This window comes from Notamacropus eugenii, chromosome 6, assembly GCF_028372415.1.
Source record: "Notamacropus eugenii isolate mMacEug1 chromosome 6, mMacEug1.pri_v2, whole genome shotgun sequence".
NCBI lineage: Eukaryota > Metazoa > Chordata > Mammalia > Diprotodontia > Macropodidae > Notamacropus > Notamacropus eugenii.
In genome coordinates, this window is record NC_092877.1 from 112092744 (window position 1) to 112111010 (window position 18267).

Genomic DNA, 18267 nt, shown 5'->3' on the forward strand with positions numbered 1-18267 from the left:
AATCAGTTTTATTTTTCCTATTAAAATTATGACTGATGAGAGCAACAGATAAAAACTAGGATCATTTCATCCCAGCATTGCATGGAATGTTCTGAGATTTGTTAGAGTTTGAAAATGTGGAACAATTTTTTGAATTGCTTAAATTCACCTTGGAAGGCAAAAGGTAGGGTTTATTTAAAGTACTGTCAGAAATATTCAAGAATCTGCAAGGATAAAGTACTCTTTCCTTATCATCTGCTCCTCCTGCTGTAATTCTTCCATTAACTCAATCCTGGTCAGCCACTTGAAGACTAAGTAATGTTCATTTCTGAGCTCCATAGGTTAAGAAGGATCTGAAAAAATCAGGGACAGTTTAAGAATAAGTGTGTGGGGGTGAGGGTGGGGGAAGGGAAGTAAAGTTTAGTAAAAATAAAATGGGGGGATTGTGATAATTCGTTCAAGAGAAGTAAAAAATAAGGGAAGAATTTAATAATCTCCAGACTTTTTTTTGTTTTGTTTTCTTTTTGGAGTGTGTGTGTGTATTTCCTAGTACACATTTTCTTATTTATAATCTTGAGCAAGCTAGGAAATATCTAAATCCAAAACATTCCTGAAACAATAGACTGGTACTCATGGTACTGATGAGGGCTGGAAGAGGGGTGTGAGACAAAGACCAGCATACCAGGGCAAGTCATCTGGAGAAGAATTCACGGACTCAAGCATTGTTGAGATCAAGGTAAAGATTTATTAGACTTTTCAGCCAGCAAGAGTTCTTAGGGAAACTGCAACCTTAAAGGGAAAGTTTATATGGGATATTCCATAGTATCACTTGTGCTAAATATACTAACTAGGTGTTTTGGGGTGGGATTAGGGAGTGGTTAGGGAGTGGTCAGTTCTTAAAGAAACATGCACTTTTGGTATCTACTGAGAAGGTATTTTACCCAAAATTCATTGGGAAATAGCCCAAGGCGGAGCTACATGGAGGTGTTGGTTTTAGGCCTGAAAAGTCACTAAGTCAACCAACGGTCAGGGCTGACCAGGAAAAATCAGGCTTTTCTTGTCAATGTCTTGTTAGAAAATATTAATATAAGGGAATATAGGTATGACTAAGTCTAGAATACATATGATTGGTCAGTGAGAAGTAAATGTCCTTACGACCCAGCACACAGTCTGTTAAGCCAGTACACAGTTGGTTCAAACTAATGAGTTCTAAAGGTGTGACTGGCCACTATAGCAGAAAGGGACATAACAGTTGTTTCTAGGGTAGGCTGTGTCCTTGGGCTGGGGAGAAACTGCCTGAGATAGCATTTTGAGGTTAGGGAAAAATGTGATTTTTAAAGAGAAATGTGATTTTAGAATTGGGGCCTAAGTACATGCACCCAAGCACCCCATCAATATATTTGAGGGGGAAACCATTTTTTTCTCCAATTATATGAAACATTAAAAATAAGATGAAAGCTAAATGCTTCCCTTCTCCAGTGAGTGTCCAACAAACATAGAGATGTAATCTTAAGCAGTAGCAAGACAGATTTACTTTAAATATGTGAAATTTCTGACAATGAAAGTTAAATGATCATTCTACCATATTATCATGGATACTTAAAAAAATTTTCTGGAAACTTTTCAAAGTAAGATGTAATTTCAATTGTCTGGAATGTTTGTTGTATGGATTAGGATTAATGCTTCATAAACTCGGGGCCCTGACCCCACATGGGGATGTGAAAAGTTTTGACAACAGTAAGAGTTTTTTTAACACACTATGAGCAATATATTAAGTTGAAGTCAAACGGGTAATGAATCTAATGAATTTCTGTCTGCACTTGCAGTGACAAAAACTTCAAAAACTTGGAAGGGGTCACAAGTGGAAAAAGTTTAAGAGACCTGGAGTATATGACTTATCCATATTCTTTTCAGCCTGTAAGTCTATAATATTTGTTGTGGAATCAGAGTACTCAGGCATCCTAAATTAGATGTAAATTCGAAGTAATTGTAAGTAAGTTTCATTGATTGGTTGTTCATTCTTTGGCTTCTTAAGGAGATACGTTGAAATCTAATAAAAACCATCCTAGTTTCACAACAGATGCAAAGGGTTTTTTTTTGTTTGTTCGATTTTGGGGAAGTGTTCTTTTTTTCCTTGCCAAATACTATGACAGCTGTCACTATGAATAGAAAGTAGGCTAAAGTGATGCAGATGACACATGTACCAAACAGTAAACAAGTTCCTGCCAATTTTAGATGTTCACCCTCATTTGCTGTGAGATCCGCAACAGTAGTTTCATATTCAGGTCTTAAATGTATTTAACAATGCATCCATAGCTACAGGGTTCAATTACTGGATTTTTTCCCTTAGGAAATGAGGTGGGTAGTCATCCTGAAAAGACAGACAAATTTGTATTTAATGTGCATCTTCACTTTCCGATAGATATTCAAACTCAACGATATTCAAAGACGAGCCCATCAAATAATTATATACATCACATCCTTGGTTATGTCAGCTTTAGTTGAATTTGGCAACTCACTTTGGGCCTTATTATATAGTTAGGTGTTTTTATGTTCTCATTTGCATAATATCACTGACAAAGCTTTAAAATGAAATTTATTAAGCTGCTTCATTTTTTTCCTATATGTTCCCTGGATTCTCCTCTTGGGAATTTTACACGCATGAGGTCCTCCCCCAAACTTGTTTCTGATATTAGGTTTCCACATTTAAATAGGAGTAAAAGAGTTGTTATAATGATATGATGCTGAAGTTCCCATTTATGATGTACTTCACAGTTTGCAAACTATTTTTTACTCAGCATCTCATATGATCTTTATTGTTCTTCCTTGATGGCCCTAGAAAAAAATGAGTGTGTATGTGTGTGTGTTTGTGTGTGTGTGGAGTACACTTATGATTAATGGATGGATGGTATTATCTTCATTTTGTAAATGAAATAATAGAAACTCAGAGATGTTTAGTGATTTCTCCTAGTACATAAAGGGCCAATAGCAGGTCTAGAAAATAAATCCAGGACTTTTGACTCGCAATACAGAGGAATATCCACTACTCAAGCTGCCTATCCCATCATTTAATTTATGTATTTGTGTTTTATATTATTTCCAGATGATGTCCTCTATTATCCTTTCTCTGTGCATTCATTCAATACATCCCCATGGCTGGGATGTAGTCCTAAGCTTTGTTTTAAGCTTTATTTTTCCTGGAACTCTATTTATGTAGGGGCAATCAACTGAAGTTCAAAAAAATCTTGATTCATCCCTTTGATTCAGATCTCCCTCCATGGATGAACCTGAGGTAAGTGAGTCCAGAACCAGAGTCCCTTTTGGGAGTGAAGGGTGCCCCTGGACCTTAAGTTACAACACAGATTCTACTTTTCAGCGTTGAAATCAAATTCCTTCTTCAAGTCCCAGCTCAGGGTCACCTTCTCCATGAATCTGTCCTTAATTTCTCTTCAAATTAAAACTGATTTCTACCTTTTCAACTTCTTTTCTTTATCTGAATCTTTCCTTTGCTCTGGTCACATTCAGATTGGCATCCTAAATTACTGTCCTTGTCAAGTGCTCCTCTGTTAGACTTTAAGTTCCTTGAGGTCAGGAAATAGTCACACTTCATCCTTACCATCCTAGCATCTAACAGAGAATCTTTTATGCTAATAGATGCTTAGTAACTGTTTAATAGAATTAGCTTGTAGAATAAATGCCAAATGAGTGTGTGTTTATATATGTATGTAAAAACCAATATGAAACTAAACCACCTTAGAAAATGAAAATTCCAAACTTGTATTCAAATTTTCACAGTTCTTACTCTGCAAAATTGTTTCCCCCTCTTCTATACCTTGCCTCAATCTGTATATATATCCTACAATATAGTAATTTTAAAATGTTGAATTATGAATGTATTTCTCCCTTTTAATAATCCAAAATAGAAAATACTGAGATCCTCATGATGTTCTAAAAATATCTCCTTGAGTATCTAAAATGAAGCCTAAGAAATTTTGGCAAAAAGCAAAAAGTTGTCCAAAAGCTGTGAACCACACATCTAAAACAAGGAGAATAGGAAATCCTCTCACATTCTACCATCACCCAAGGCACTAGAGAACATTCTATATGCGATATGAACTTGATAAATGTTGGTGAAAAATAAATGCTTGTTCAGTGAGTGTCATTTTATCAGGAGCCAGGGATTCTCTGGGCCGGAGGGCCTCACATATCCTAACAGCTCATGCATGTCTAGTCATTAGATGTTCTTGCCTGGATGAGACAACACAAGCAAAACCAAATACTCTTCTCAGCTATTGAGGGACTGACAGTGATCATTTGTAAAATCTTTCTCTCCTTCCCCCCATACACACTATGTCAATGTGCATGTGTGTATGTATTTGCTTTTGTATATTTCATCTCTGTGTTCTTATATTTGTATATTCAAATATTATTTGTATTTGTATAGTCCTTTAAGATACTCAAAGTTCATTCCTCATGACAACCTCAGTAATATATTTTATTCCCATTTTACAGATGAGGAAACTGAAATCAGAGATATTATATGATTTGTTCTTGATCACATAGCTATTAGTAAAATGGGAAGGAAGGAAAGAAGAAAAATAGATAGATAGATAGATAGATAGATAGATAGATAGATAGATAGATAGATAGATAGATAGATAGATAGATAATAGGCAGACATGGAGAAATGATAGATGGAAAGACGAGACAGAGAGACTCAATAAACGACTATTATCCATTCCTAAAAATATCTAGAAGACTGCTAAAGATCTTATCAAGGTTTGGCAGACAATTAGAAGACAAATATGGTAAAGGAAGACATAATTGTACATATTCTAGATTCAAAATATAAGTCACATTGTCTAACTCTGCGTTTACCCTTCCTTGATGAGGAGGATGCTACTTCTACTGTACATTTTCTCCTTTTGGTTAAAGCTACTAGACTTTTTGAGAGGCACTGGAGTCTGTAAGCTTTATCTTTTTCCCTAACTATATGTCACATTCATTCTCATGTTCTCCCTGATGGCTAGATATGTTTTATAGGGACAAGAGTCTTGTCATAGAAGCAGAAATGCCTGAGAAAATTCTCAGTAAGTGGAAATAGGACTAGAGTCACTTACTACATCCCCTACTCCAGAAACCATCTACAATGAGGCATAAAAAAGGGATTACCTTCACCTCTTACAGAGAATGAATGGAGAGGCTAGCAATCCATGACTCAGTCAGTAAGTATGAAGATAAAAGTGCAGCTATTAGAGAATAACAAAGAGGGCTCATAATAGTGATGCCAATCCCATCCCATCCTAGTATCCTTGTATGAATATAGCAAAAGTTTGCTGTTGGGGATCTAATCTGATGTAAAATTCCATTTCAGCTGGTGAAATTATTCTACAAGAGTGTAATTCCTCCATAGAAATCCCAGAAGAAAAAGTGACTCAGAAGATGCTGCCCATATTATTTGGAGACCTGTTCCCCTAAAAAATTGTTGCTGTTGGGTCACTGTGGTATTTACCAAGCTTAATTATAGGTTGCAGAGCCCAAGCTTTGTCTCTGTGAAATTCAGCTAAGACCTTTCATGGGCTGATAATGAGGTAGCCTCAAATTTTCATATTAGAAGGGAAAGTTAGCCAGGATAAAACTGAACACAAACTAGGTTGTGAACTTTGGCTTCTGAATTCATTCCTAAAGTATATCTAGTGGGCCCAAAAAAGTGGCAGTTCTGGCCAAAGCTATTAGAGGTCTCAGGCAGACAGACTTGAACCTATGTACTAGTTGTGATATCTAACCCTGATGTCTGGTATTAGGAATCTGGTGTTATATATTTCAAACTAATACTTCTCTGTATAAGAAAAATAAGTTGGATCTATATGGTTAGTATTCAAATATCCATAATATTTTGAATAAAATACATGTTATCCTGCCAGTTTTCTTCACTGAGTGCATTTTCTGGTTCTATGTGATTTACAAATAAATTTGTCTCTCTATGGATTGGAGGCAAGTATAGTCATCAGTTTTTACAAAAGTATATCACCAACAGACAACTGGTTTTCTTAGAAAACTTTAATAATTGGGATTTGAAGAATCCCCCCCAAAAAACTGTCTTCTTTTAATAGCAATTAATTCCAATGAAAAGTCCTTCTCTTGTAGTGAGGACTCTCTCTTGCCTATTGCCCAGCAGAGGTCTCATTCTAATCCTCCATCAGAGTTGTTGTTGGCTCGCAGGTCACCAAAATTCTCTTCTCCTGCAAATGAAAATCCCAACTCTATACTACTAATAGTCACAAAGTTGTATAAAGTGCTTCCCAAATGTGTCTCATCTTTTCTTTTTTCTGCATGACTTCTCTAATGTTGTTCCCTTTGGCATGGGCACGCTGAAGCCAGTGGGAGCTGATTGTTAAAATTTTCATTGCTAGCATTTGCACCAAGGAAATTGGCAAACTAAAAAGCAAGTATTGATTTTTTGTCTTATTGATTGTCTAGACTTAAGACAGTGATAGAGAAACGTTAATAATGAAAATTAGGCTAAAAATTATGCCCTTCATACATATGATTTCTGGATGGCTAGTTAGACATTTACCATCACACCCCTGTCCATAAGAATCTCCTCACCAAATCCCTGTCTGTTTAAATTCTACCTAACTCAAATTTTACCTTCTCCATTAAGTTTCCTCTGGTTTTCCCTAAGGTAGAGGCACTGGACCTGTCATTTCAATATATGGGAACTCCAAGGGGAAGAAATTCTACTGATGAAGTCTGGATACCACCATCTCTGTAATTTATAAACTTGCAGAGTTGCCTAGAATAATGAAAAGTGTAGAATTTACCAGGATCGTACATCTTGTATGTGTCAGACATGGGACTTGAGACCAGATTCTCCTCTCCTGTAATCTCTCCCTCTTTAGAATTCAGAGAACACATTGCCTCTTTCTTGTGTCACCTACGTTGGTTGACCTACCTTGCATTTGAATTGTGTAAGTCTCTGCCTCTAGACTATGATCTCTCTGAAGGTTGTAACTATGTTATTCATTTTAATACCCCCATGGCACCTAGCACACTACCTTGCACATAGTAGGTACCCAGAATATTTTTTATTGAATTTAATTGAATATCCTTGCTCTTTCCCTGAGTTTATTGGATCACTGTGTGAAAAGAAATTAAAGGAGAGCACAGTTAATTGAGTCAGAAGGCCTGGTTCTGTCAATAACTGCAAATCATGTAATCTTTTCTAAGCTTGGTATTCATCATCTATAAATGAGACATTCAACTAGATGCTTCTTAAGGTTTCTTCAAGTTTGCTAATCCTGTATCTTTATAGCCTTCTTTAAAATATACTTCTTTTATAATTATAATGGGCATTGGGGGATTGTAATTATTTGTTGGTGGATCCTCTACTCTAGGATAAGGTTCTAAAACTGTTTCTTATTCATTTTTTTATCCCCTTTACTACCAAATACAAGACCTCAGACATAGTAGAATTTTAAAATCTTTGTGAAAGGTCAATGCCACTGACATGTGTATATATATGTTATGCATCATTATAAAAATTTATTTTCTATACTATTTTAAATAGTTATTGAAAATGGTTTTTGACTACTCTTCCTATTGGATTTCAGTCTGGGATTTCAATCAGGATTACTGAAACCAAGTATGGGCAGCATGACATGTCAGATATATTTCTACAATGAAGTCCTGAATTCAACTCATATTTTATGTGAGGCTCTGGACAAATCATTTAGATTCTCTCTGCTCTTGCTAACTCTCTTAGACTACAAGTTGCAGAGAAGGTAACAACCTTCATTGACAGAAGTTTCCTTATTGAAGCATCAATGGAGTTTCCTCTGAGGAATTAGTTCTTTTACTGATGAAATCACAGATCTACTTCCCACCTGCCCTTCAAATTAATAGGCTTTCCCTCCTCTTCCATTCATTCCTAAATTTTAAAAATATAACTGCAAAATGGTTCACCTGATAATGAAGATTATTTTAAAATAGTTTTTAATTTTTCAAATATTTATGCCCTCATATTTGACACCAAATAATTTTTATCTAACTGAAATAGCCTTTTAAATAAAAGATGATTTTTACATTCAGTTTTTCCCACTTGTTAGTATAAAGATGGGATCAATACTCCAAATAGTACTTTCCTCAAAATAACTACCTTAATCTGGTGAGAATAACTTTCCTGAATTAATTAATTAAAGAAATTAAAATAAGTTAATCAAGTTAGCATGGAAGGGACTACTTGGAGCCCTTGGTAATGATACTAACCAGGAAGCATATTGGGATTAATTTAAGTTTGCATAAAAGTCTGGTTACTTTCTATCATTCCAGTGTTCATACCAACCTAGAACAGAAAACAGTCCAGTCTAGCTCTCTGAGAGGAAATTGCTTGACAAGAGAGTGAGAAGAGGTTCTGACTCCTTAAATGCCTTCACTAGAGAATGATTTTGTGAATGTTAAAAAATCAGAAGAAGGAGGGCTTCTCATGGGCATCTCAGATATGTCCCTGGAACAGCTGATGGCCATTTCTACAACAGGTGTAGAAGACAAACCAGATGTCCTGAGGAAAGAAAGCTTCAGGAATCTAGAAAGAACCCAAAAGAAGACTATATCACACCTAAGGAGAACTTTCTAAGAGCCCTAAACAGGAAAAAAATGATGTACTCCTAGTCAAAGGACTTCCAGGACCTATAGTTGCCTGCTTTGCTTCCTATCCTTTCTAAATTTGAGCCTACTGGACTCCATGTTTCCTTGTGATACAATATGCCCCCAGTATGCATGTGTAAGATAGAGGAATCCTGGAGTCAGGAAGATCTGAGTTCAAATATCATCTCAAATAACTTCTAGTGGTGACCCAGGGCAAGTCACCGAGTCTCTGTCTGCATCAGTTTCTTCATCTATAAAATACAGATAATAATAGCACCTACCTTCCAGGGCTGTTGTGAGGATCAAATGAGATAGTATTCACAGTGACATACACAGAGTAATAAATACTTGTTTCCCTCCCCTTTCCTTCCTTCCAAATATTCTACACTCTAAAGTAACGCCCACTTTTTCTTTAAACGGGGCCCGCTAGGTGGAGAAATGGTTCAATACCAGACCAAGATTGAGGAAGGTGTTGTTTAGTCATGTCTCACTTTTTGTGAGCCCATTTAGGGTTCTTTTGGCAGAGAAACTTTAATTAGTTAATATTTTAGTACTTCTTTCTTCAGCTTGTTTTAAAGATGAGGTTGCCCAGGATCAAGAGTTAGTAAATGTTTGATATTGGATTTAACTCAGGAAGATGCCTTCCTGAATTCAAGTCCAGTACTCTCTACACTGTCCCACCTAGCTGCCCCAAAGACCTGGTTTCAAATTCTACCTCAGACACTTACTACCAGTCTGACCCATGATGTCATGAACTCTCTAACTGCCTTAGCTTCCTCTTCTGTAAGATGAGAATAGTAAGAGCATCATTCTCCCAGGGGTGCTGTGAGGAAAAATTCAGATGATGTTTGTTTTTCCTAGTCATCTCGTTTTATTTCTGTTGGCCAATACTCTTGTCCTTGACTGTACCCATGACCTGCTCATGCAGATTTGCATAGCTGTACAGCATATATGAAATACTATATGAGGCAATATTGAAATCATGAATTTTTAAGAAGAAATTATTTCATGGTGTTTATGAGAAATTTGGGGGAAAAATCTGCATCCAGTTATAGGAATAAGAAGATAGGATTGAAATCTTTCTTTTTTACCCACAAAGCAAAGCAAATGATGAGTAAAAAAAAATTCCCATCACTCCACAAATAGACATTTTCTTTCCTATTAGGGGAATTCATAGATTTTCTAATTTATGACTCAAGAAAACCCAGATTCTTATCAAATATAAAAAATGGCTAAGCATTCAAAAGGTCAAGTATTTGATCTTAAAATCTCCTCCAAGATGGAAAGAATTTTCCTCTTAAAGATGATAAGGAATGTCAAAATGATTTATTCAAAATTAGAATGATCTGATCCAACTTCCACTGGTTTTGTTCTGAAAATAGATCTGATGCCCTCAAATAACCTTTTTAAAAAAACTTTATAAAAATATTTTTGCCTCAACAAAAAATCTCAAAAAGTTTCTGTATGACTAGATCAGACTTTCTGCATTGTTTTGGGTAAATTCTGATATCAAACTTTTTAATTTTGCTATCAGCAGTTTTATGTAAAACTCTGCCATTAAAGTTTGTAGATTACAAGTTGAGACTAGAAAGAAGAAAATAAGTTGTATATGCACAACTTAAAAATAGAGAAAAATGTGCTTCAGCCTTCTGAGGTTATGCCTTTTCATTGATTAGTTTAATTAGTGAAAGGGCATTTCTCAAGTGTTTGCTTTATGTCAACCACCTGTGATAATCACTGGAGATACAATTAATCAATAGCCTTTAATAAGTGCCTGTTATATGCCAGTGCTAAATTATGGGGATACAAAAAGAAACAAAAGATGGTTTCCATCCTCAAGGATCTTACATTCTAATGAAGAAGACAAGACAGAAACAAACATATACAAACCAAGCTATGTACAGGATAAATAAGAAATAATTAACAGAGAGAAGGTGCTGGAATTGTAAAGGATTTTACTGGGATTTAAAGGAAACAAGGAAGGAATTTATGAGGGAGGAAAAGGGAGATCATCCCATGCATGGAGACAGATACATTGAGCAAGTCCCCACCATTGAGGAACTAATATTCTATTGAAGGTTGGTGAGAACAAGAAAGACGTTATACATAAAATAAAGTTCAACTCCAGGGCAGATGGAAAAGTCAAGAAGTTCTAAAGATTTAGTGATGACACAAATGGCAAAACACAGTGGTCTTTGATAAGTCATATGACAATGTCAAGGGAACAACAGGGCAGAAGGTGAGGTCTGTAGTGTTCCATCTTATCAGAAGTAATGGGGACATTGACTCCCATCCCATCCAAGCCCAGTGAGCAGTCAAGCAGTCCTGATGAAGGTTGAAAACAAGGGAGGGGGGGGAGGAGCCAAGATGGCGGAGTAGAAAGATTCACATACGCTAGCTCCAAACCCATAGCCCATAAAATATCTGTAAAAAAGAACTCCTAACAAATTCTAGAGCAGCAGAAGCCACAGAACAACAGAGTGGAGGAGATTTCTGTTCCAGAGAGCCCTGAAAAACCAACGAAAGGTCTGTTGCACCCCAGACCCAGAGTCCAGCCCAGCCCTGCCTTGGCTGCGCTGCACCAAGAGGAGCACATCCAAGCAGGCTTCAGGGACAGAATCTCCAGTAGCCACACGGGTCCCTCCACCCACGGGCACCAGGGGTGAGTGAGAGAGTCTTTTTGGCTTGCCTGGAGGGGAGTGGGGTGTCTCCATAACTCAGGCCCCTTTGGGAGGCAGCAGCGGAGGCGGCAGCAGACCTGGGCTCCCCAAGCAGGCAGGAGCTAGGATCCATTGTTGAAAGTCTCCCCATAAACCCGCTGAGGAAACTGAGTCCCGTGAGGTAGCCCTGCCCCCATCTGAGCACCTGAACTTAATCTCACGCTGAATAGCAGCCCTGCATCTGCCCAAAGCCCTGAGGCTAGGAAGCAGGATTTGAATCTCAGACCCCAAGGGCTGGCTGGGTGGACCTGGAGGCCAAGTGGGTGTGAAGAGGATGCTAAGAAGTCAAGTCACTGGCTGGGAAAATACCCAGAAAAGGGAAAAAAAATAAGACTATAGAAGGTTACTTTCTTGGTGAACAGGTATTTCCTCCCTTCCTTTCTGATGAGGAAGAACAATGCTTACAATCAGGGAAAGACATAGAAATCAAGGCTTCTATACCCCAGCCCACCCAATGGGCTCAGGTCATGGAAGATCTCCAAAAGGATTTTGAAAACCAAGTTAGAGAGGTGCAGGAAAAACTGGGAAGAGAAATGAGAGAGATGCAAGCAAAGTATGAAAAGCAGGTCAACACCTTGCTAAAGGAGACCCAAAAAAAATGCTGAAGAAAATAACACCTTGAAAAATAGGTTAACTCAATTGGCAAAAGAGGTTCAAAAAGCCAATGAGGAGAAGAATGCTTTCAAAAGCAGAATTAGCCAAATGGAAAAGGAGATTCAAAAGCTCACTCAAGAAAATAGTTCTTTCAAAATTAGAATGGAACAGATGGAGGCGAATGACTTTAGGAGAAACCAAAAAATCACAAAACAAAACCAAAAGAATGAGAAAATGGAAGATAATATGAAATATCTCATTGGGAAAACAACTGACCTGGAAAATAGATCCAGGAGAGACAATTTAAAAATTATAGGTTTACCTGAAAGCCATGATCAAAAAAAGAGCCTAGACATCATCTTTCATGAAATTATCAAGGAAAACTGCCCTGAGATTCTAGAACCAGAGGGCAAAATAAATATTGAAAGAATCCACAGATCCCCTCCTGAAAGAGATCCAAAAAGAGAAACTCCTAGGAACATTGTGGCCAAATTCCAGAGTTCCCTGGTCAAGGAGAAAATATTGCAAGCAGCTAAAAAGAAACAATTCAAGTATTGTGGAAATACAATCAAGATAACACAAGATCTAGCAGCTTCTACATTAAGGGATCAAAGGGCATGGAATAGGATATTCCAGAAGTCAAAGGAACTAGGACTGAAACCAAGAATCACCTACCCAACAAAACTGAGTATAATACTTCAGGGGAAAAAATGGTCTTTCAATGAAATAGAGGACTTTCAAGCATTCTTGATGAAAAGACCAGAGCTGAAAAGAAAATTTGACTTTCAAACACAAGAATAAAGAGAAGCATGAATAGGTAAACAGTAAAGAGAAGTCATAAGGGACTTACTAAAGTTGAACTATTTACATTCCTACATCGAAAGACAATATTTGTAACTCTTGAAACTTTTCAGTATCTGGGTAGTGGGTAGGATTACACACACACACACACACACACACACACACACACACACACACGCACACACGCACATGCACATACACACAGAGACAGAATGCACAGAGTGAATTGAATAGGATGGGATCATATCTTAAAAAAATGAAATTAAGCAGTGAGAGAGAAATGTATTGGGAGGAGAAAGGGAGAAATGGAAATGGGGTAAATTATGTCTCACAAAAGACGCAGACAAAAGACTTTTTAGTGGAGGGTTAAAGAGGGGAGGTGAGAGAAAAACATGAAGTCTACTCTTATCACATTCCACTAAAGGAAGGAATAAAATGAACACTCATTTTGGTATGAAAAGCTATCTTACAATACAGGAAATTGGGGGATAAAGGGATAAGCAGGGTGAGGGGGATGATGGACGGGAGGGCATTGGGAGGAGGGAGCAATTTGAGGTCAACACTCAGGGGGAGGGACAGGATCAAAAGAGAGAATAGAAGCAATGGGGGGCAGGATAGGATAGAGGGAAATATAGTTAGTCTTACACGACACAACTATTGTGGAAGTCATTTTCAAAACTACACAGATATGGCCTATATTGAACTGCTTGCCTTCCAAAGGGAGGGGGTGGGGAGGGAGGGATGGGGAGAAGTTGGAACTCAAAGTTTTAGGAACAACTGTCGAGTGCTGTTATTGCTACTAGGAAATAAGAAATACAGGTAAAAGGGTATAGAAATTTATTTGGCCCTACAGGACAAAAGAGAAGAAGGGGACAAGGGCAGAGAGGGATGATAGAAGACAGGGCAGATTGGTGATAGGGGCAATTAGAATGTTCGGTGTTTTGGAGTGGGGAGAGGGGACAAATGGGGAGAAAATTTGGAACCCAAAATTTTGTCAAAATGAATGTTAAAAGTTAAATAAATAAATTAAAAAAAAAAAAAAAGAAAACAAGGGAGGAAGGCACATCCAGTGATGGCAGGTATTCCTACTGACTAGCACCTGCCATCTTGACTTCCTAAAGGATTCTGGGATAGCTAGGACTAAAGGAAAGAAGGAAGGGGAAAGAGCCACTCCAGGGATAGTAGGTCTTAACAGCAGTCAGCTGACAGTAATTTAAAAGTTTTCCAATATATAACAAACCTAGCTTTGTTCTCCCTACCTTACTAAGTTGTTTTGAGAAAAAATACTTTGTAAACCTTAAAATGATATAGCCATGTGAAATTTTATTATTTGTAAGATCAGTTTCATATTTCTTCTCATACTCACTGTGTTTAAAGTGCCTTCCTTAGTTTTGTATACAGATATTAAATAAATACACAAAAATATTTGTTGTGATGACAATTCCAGGCAGTGAAGCAGAGATGTGAAATTCTGGGAAATAGCAAGGTCAGGTCAACTTCACTCTTCTCAAGCAGAGAAACAGTGGCTGTTTTTAAGGAAAACCTTATGTGGCAGAGGCAGAACTGCAAACGATGGCAGAAACCATGAAGAGTGGTCACCTTACTATGGCATGGGTCATTTTCTGCTTCTTGTGCTGTGTGGAATAGACTGCTATTTTCTCCATTCAGCTTTCCTTGAATCCCCAGTTACAAGTCTTTTTTTTTTTTTCTTTCCTCAGCATTACACTGCATTGAAAGTAAAGTACAGTGGCCTTGAAATGATCAACAACTGCATTCAAATCCTGCCTCCAACATTTACTAGCCTTGTGACTCTAGACAAATCCATTCATTTTCCTGAGTCTTAGTTCCCTCAGCTTGAAAATGGAGACAATACCTGAAGCAACTACCTCATGGGATTATTGTGAAGATCAAATGGTATAATAACTAGTGATGCTTGAAAACCTTGAAGGGCTATAACAGCGTCTGCATTATTTTGCTTCCCTGACATACTTATATTCTATTTCAATGCTCGATTAGTCTAGTTATTATATTTCTATCATATATAAAATTGCATTATTTTATATATCTATTATTTTTATGCATATTGTATTTCTAGCACTATGTTTACATTTTCTGATGGCAGGAATGATATTTTACACAACTTTGTATGTCCTAAGGCCTAGTAAAAGTACTTTCAGAGTAGATATTTAACAAATATTCATTAATTAATCCATTCAGGCCTTGGTCTTCTTAACACTAGTGACTTTATGATACAATGGAAAATAACCTATGGCCCTTTTATCTTAAATTTGTCAAAAATTTGATCATTATTTCTAGAAAAGTAAAAGTTTGGCTGCACTATTGAACTCTCCTCAAAATTGGAGGGGGAGAGATGAAAGCTAGAGAAATCTTTAGTATCACCTCCTTATGATTTGTGAGAAGATAGCATATGGGTGTCTAAAGAAGCCCTAAACTTTGATAGCTTCTCTTTGAGACAACCCAAAGTTATTACTATGGAAATTATTTACATGCAGGGTAGAGAACAAACAATCGTTTAGTGTCTATTATGTTCCAGGCTTTGGACTAAGCTCTTTGCAAATATTATCTCAGCGATTTGGGACTATGCCTAAAGGGCTATAAAGTGCTGCATGTTCTCTGACCTGGCAATAGCAGTACTAGGTTTATATCTGTCAAGTGCTTATGTGGTACCAAGAGAAAACTACAAGACTTAGAGGAAGTCATCTAGCATATTAGATGGAACTTCTTTGAAGGATTAATGGGAGGGCATGGGCCTGAAGCACAAAGGATGGAATCACTGTATCTGTGAACCAGAGGGAATCTCAGAGGCTCTATAGGATAAGCACTACCTGAAATGGAATCTCATCTACATGGCAAGTGATCATCCAGGGACCTGCTTCAAGACTTCCAAAGAGACTTCCTACCTCTCCTCTTAAGGTAGTTTAGTTGTTTGTTTTGTTTGGGAACTCTTTGTTGCTACAAGTGCTCTTTTACATGAAATTTAACTTTGTCTTTTTACAACTCCAAACCATTGCCCCTAGTTCTTCTTCTCTCTGGTCTCAGGCAAAAGAAACATGATCCCTCTGCCACATGATAGTTCTTTTAACCTGTTTCTAGGTCTTTTCTCCAGGCTAAACATTTTGCTTATTTAACCATTTTTTATTTAAGGTGTGAAAGGGTTGTTGCCACACAACCCACCTTATACTTAGATATTTTGATATATCTATAATTTCACTGAAGTGAACAGTCTTTCTAATGGTGTAAATTGCCATCTCTCCATGCCTTCTTCCCTACGTTACCCTTTTCAATGTATCTGCCTATGAATCATTCACGAAGAGTTCACTCAACATGTGGAGGTCTTTCTCTAGAGGTCTTATTATTACAAGAATATTAGTGAAATACACACAGACTACCTGCCACTTATTCCTCCCTCTTGCCACATGATCGGTCCACATTTTTTATTCATACATCTCATGAAAATATTTTCATTCTGCTTATTTTGCAAGTATTCCTTGGTATTAAGTTGTAGCTTCTTCACATTTACCACATTCATCTCTAATGTCATTTAAGCTACTTTCAGCTACAATTTTTTTTGAAGACTCACAAATATATCTCAAGAAGAATGCTATTTTTTAAAATTGATTTATTTATTTTCAGTTTGCAACATCCACATTCACAATATTTTGAGTTCCAAATTTTCTCCCCATCTCTCTCCTCCCCTCACCCCAAGACAGTGTGCATTCCAATTACCCCTTCCCTCAATCTGCACTCCCTTCTATCACACCCCTTCCTTCTCTTATCCCCATCCCCTCTATTTTCTTGAAGGGCACCATTGACTGTATGTCTTATTCCCTAATTGCATGTAAAGACAATTTTTAACATTTGTTTTTAAAACTTTGAGTTCCAACCTCTCTCCTTTCCTCCCTCCCCATCCACCGCCACTGAAAAGGCAAAGAATTCGATATGCCGTATACATGTGTAATTATGCAAAACACTTCCATAACAGTTATGTTGTGAAAGACTAACTATATTTCCCTCCATCTTATCCAGCCCCCCATTTATTATATTCTCTCTTTTGACCCTGTAACTACTCAAAAGTGTTTACTGCTAATTACCCCCTCCTCCTATTTGTCCTCTCTTCTATAATTCCTCCTTCAACTACTAACTCCCCTTCTCCCCTAATTTTCTGTAGGATAAGATAGATTTTCCCACCAAATTGAGTGTGCATGTTATTCCCTCCTTAAGCCAAATCCAATGACAGTAAGTTTCACTCTTTCCCTTTCACCTTTCCCCTCTTTCTCTCCATTGAAAAAAACTTTTTCTTGCTTCTTTTATGTGAGAGATAATTTACCCTACTCTATTTCTCCATTTTCCTTCTCCCAATATATTCCTCTCTCAGCCCTTAATTTTATTTTTTAGATATCATTCATATCATCCCTTCATATTCAACTCACCCTGTGCCCTCTATCTACATATATATGTGTGTGTGTATATATATATATATATATATATATATATATATATATATATATATATATATATATATATATATATATATATATATATAATCCTTCCAACTACCCTAATACTGAGGAAGTCTCAAGAGATAAAAATATTATTTTTCTACTTAGCAGTATAAACAGTTCAACTTTAGTAAATTCTTTATGATTTCTCTTTCCTATTTACTTTTTCATGCTTCTCTTGATTCTTGTGGTTGAGAGTCAAATTTTCTGTTCAGCTCTGATATTTTCATCAAGAATGCTTTAAAATCCTCTACTTCACTGAATGAACATTTTGTTCCCTGAAGTATGATACTCAGTTTTGCTGGGTAGGTGATTCTTGGTTTCAACGCTGGAATATTATTTTCCAAGTCCCTCAATCTCTTAATGTAGAAGCTGCTAGATCTAATGTAATTCTGATTGTGTTTCTACAATACTCTGGCTGAGCCAATATTTTCTCCTGGAATTTGGCTCTCCTCTGGAATTTGGCAACAATACTCCTAGAAGTTTTGTTTTTGGGATCTCTTTCAGGATACATTTGGTTGATTCTTTCAATATATATTTTACCCTCTAATTCTAGGACATAAGGACAGTTTTCTTTGATAATTTCTAGAAAGATGATACCTAAGCTCATTTTCTTATCATGACTTTTAAGTAGTCCAATAATTTTTAAATTGACTCTTCTGGATTTATTTTCCAGGTCATCTGTTCTTCCAATGAGATATTTCACATAGTTTGCTATTTTTTTTATTCCTTTAGTTTTTGTTTGATAATTTCTTGATTTTTCATGAAGTCATTAGCTTCTATCTGCTCCATTCTAATCTTTAAGGAATTATTTTCTTCAGTGAGCTTTTGGATCTTCTTTTCCATCTGGCCAATTTTGCTTTTTAAGATATTCTTTTCTTCATTGGCTTTTTGGATCTCTTTTACCATTTAGGTTAGTCTGTTTTATATGGTACCATTTTCTTCAACATTTGGGTCCCCTTTAGCTAGCAGTTAACTCATTTTTCATGATTTTCTTGCATCAATCA

At 36.8% G+C, this 18267-nt stretch overlaps 2 long non-coding RNA genes across 5 annotated transcripts in view; both read left to right on the forward strand.

The window, feature by feature from the left end:
• Positions 1 to 18267, forward strand: part of LOC140511684 (uncharacterized) — a 65340-nt gene that overhangs the window by 23807 nt on the left and 23266 nt on the right. For all 4 annotated transcript variants that reach the window (XR_011969631.1, XR_011969632.1, XR_011969629.1 and 1 more), the window contains exon 2: positions 14459 to 15674. This is a non-coding gene — a long non-coding RNA (uncharacterized lncRNA). The remainder of the gene's footprint in view (positions 1 to 14458; positions 15675 to 18267) is intronic.
• LOC140511685 (uncharacterized) lies at positions 441 to 7243 on the forward strand. The gene is made up of 4 exons (XR_011969633.1): positions 441 to 715; positions 1806 to 1896; positions 3197 to 3271; positions 5354 to 7243. It is a non-coding gene; the product is annotated as an uncharacterized lncRNA (long non-coding RNA).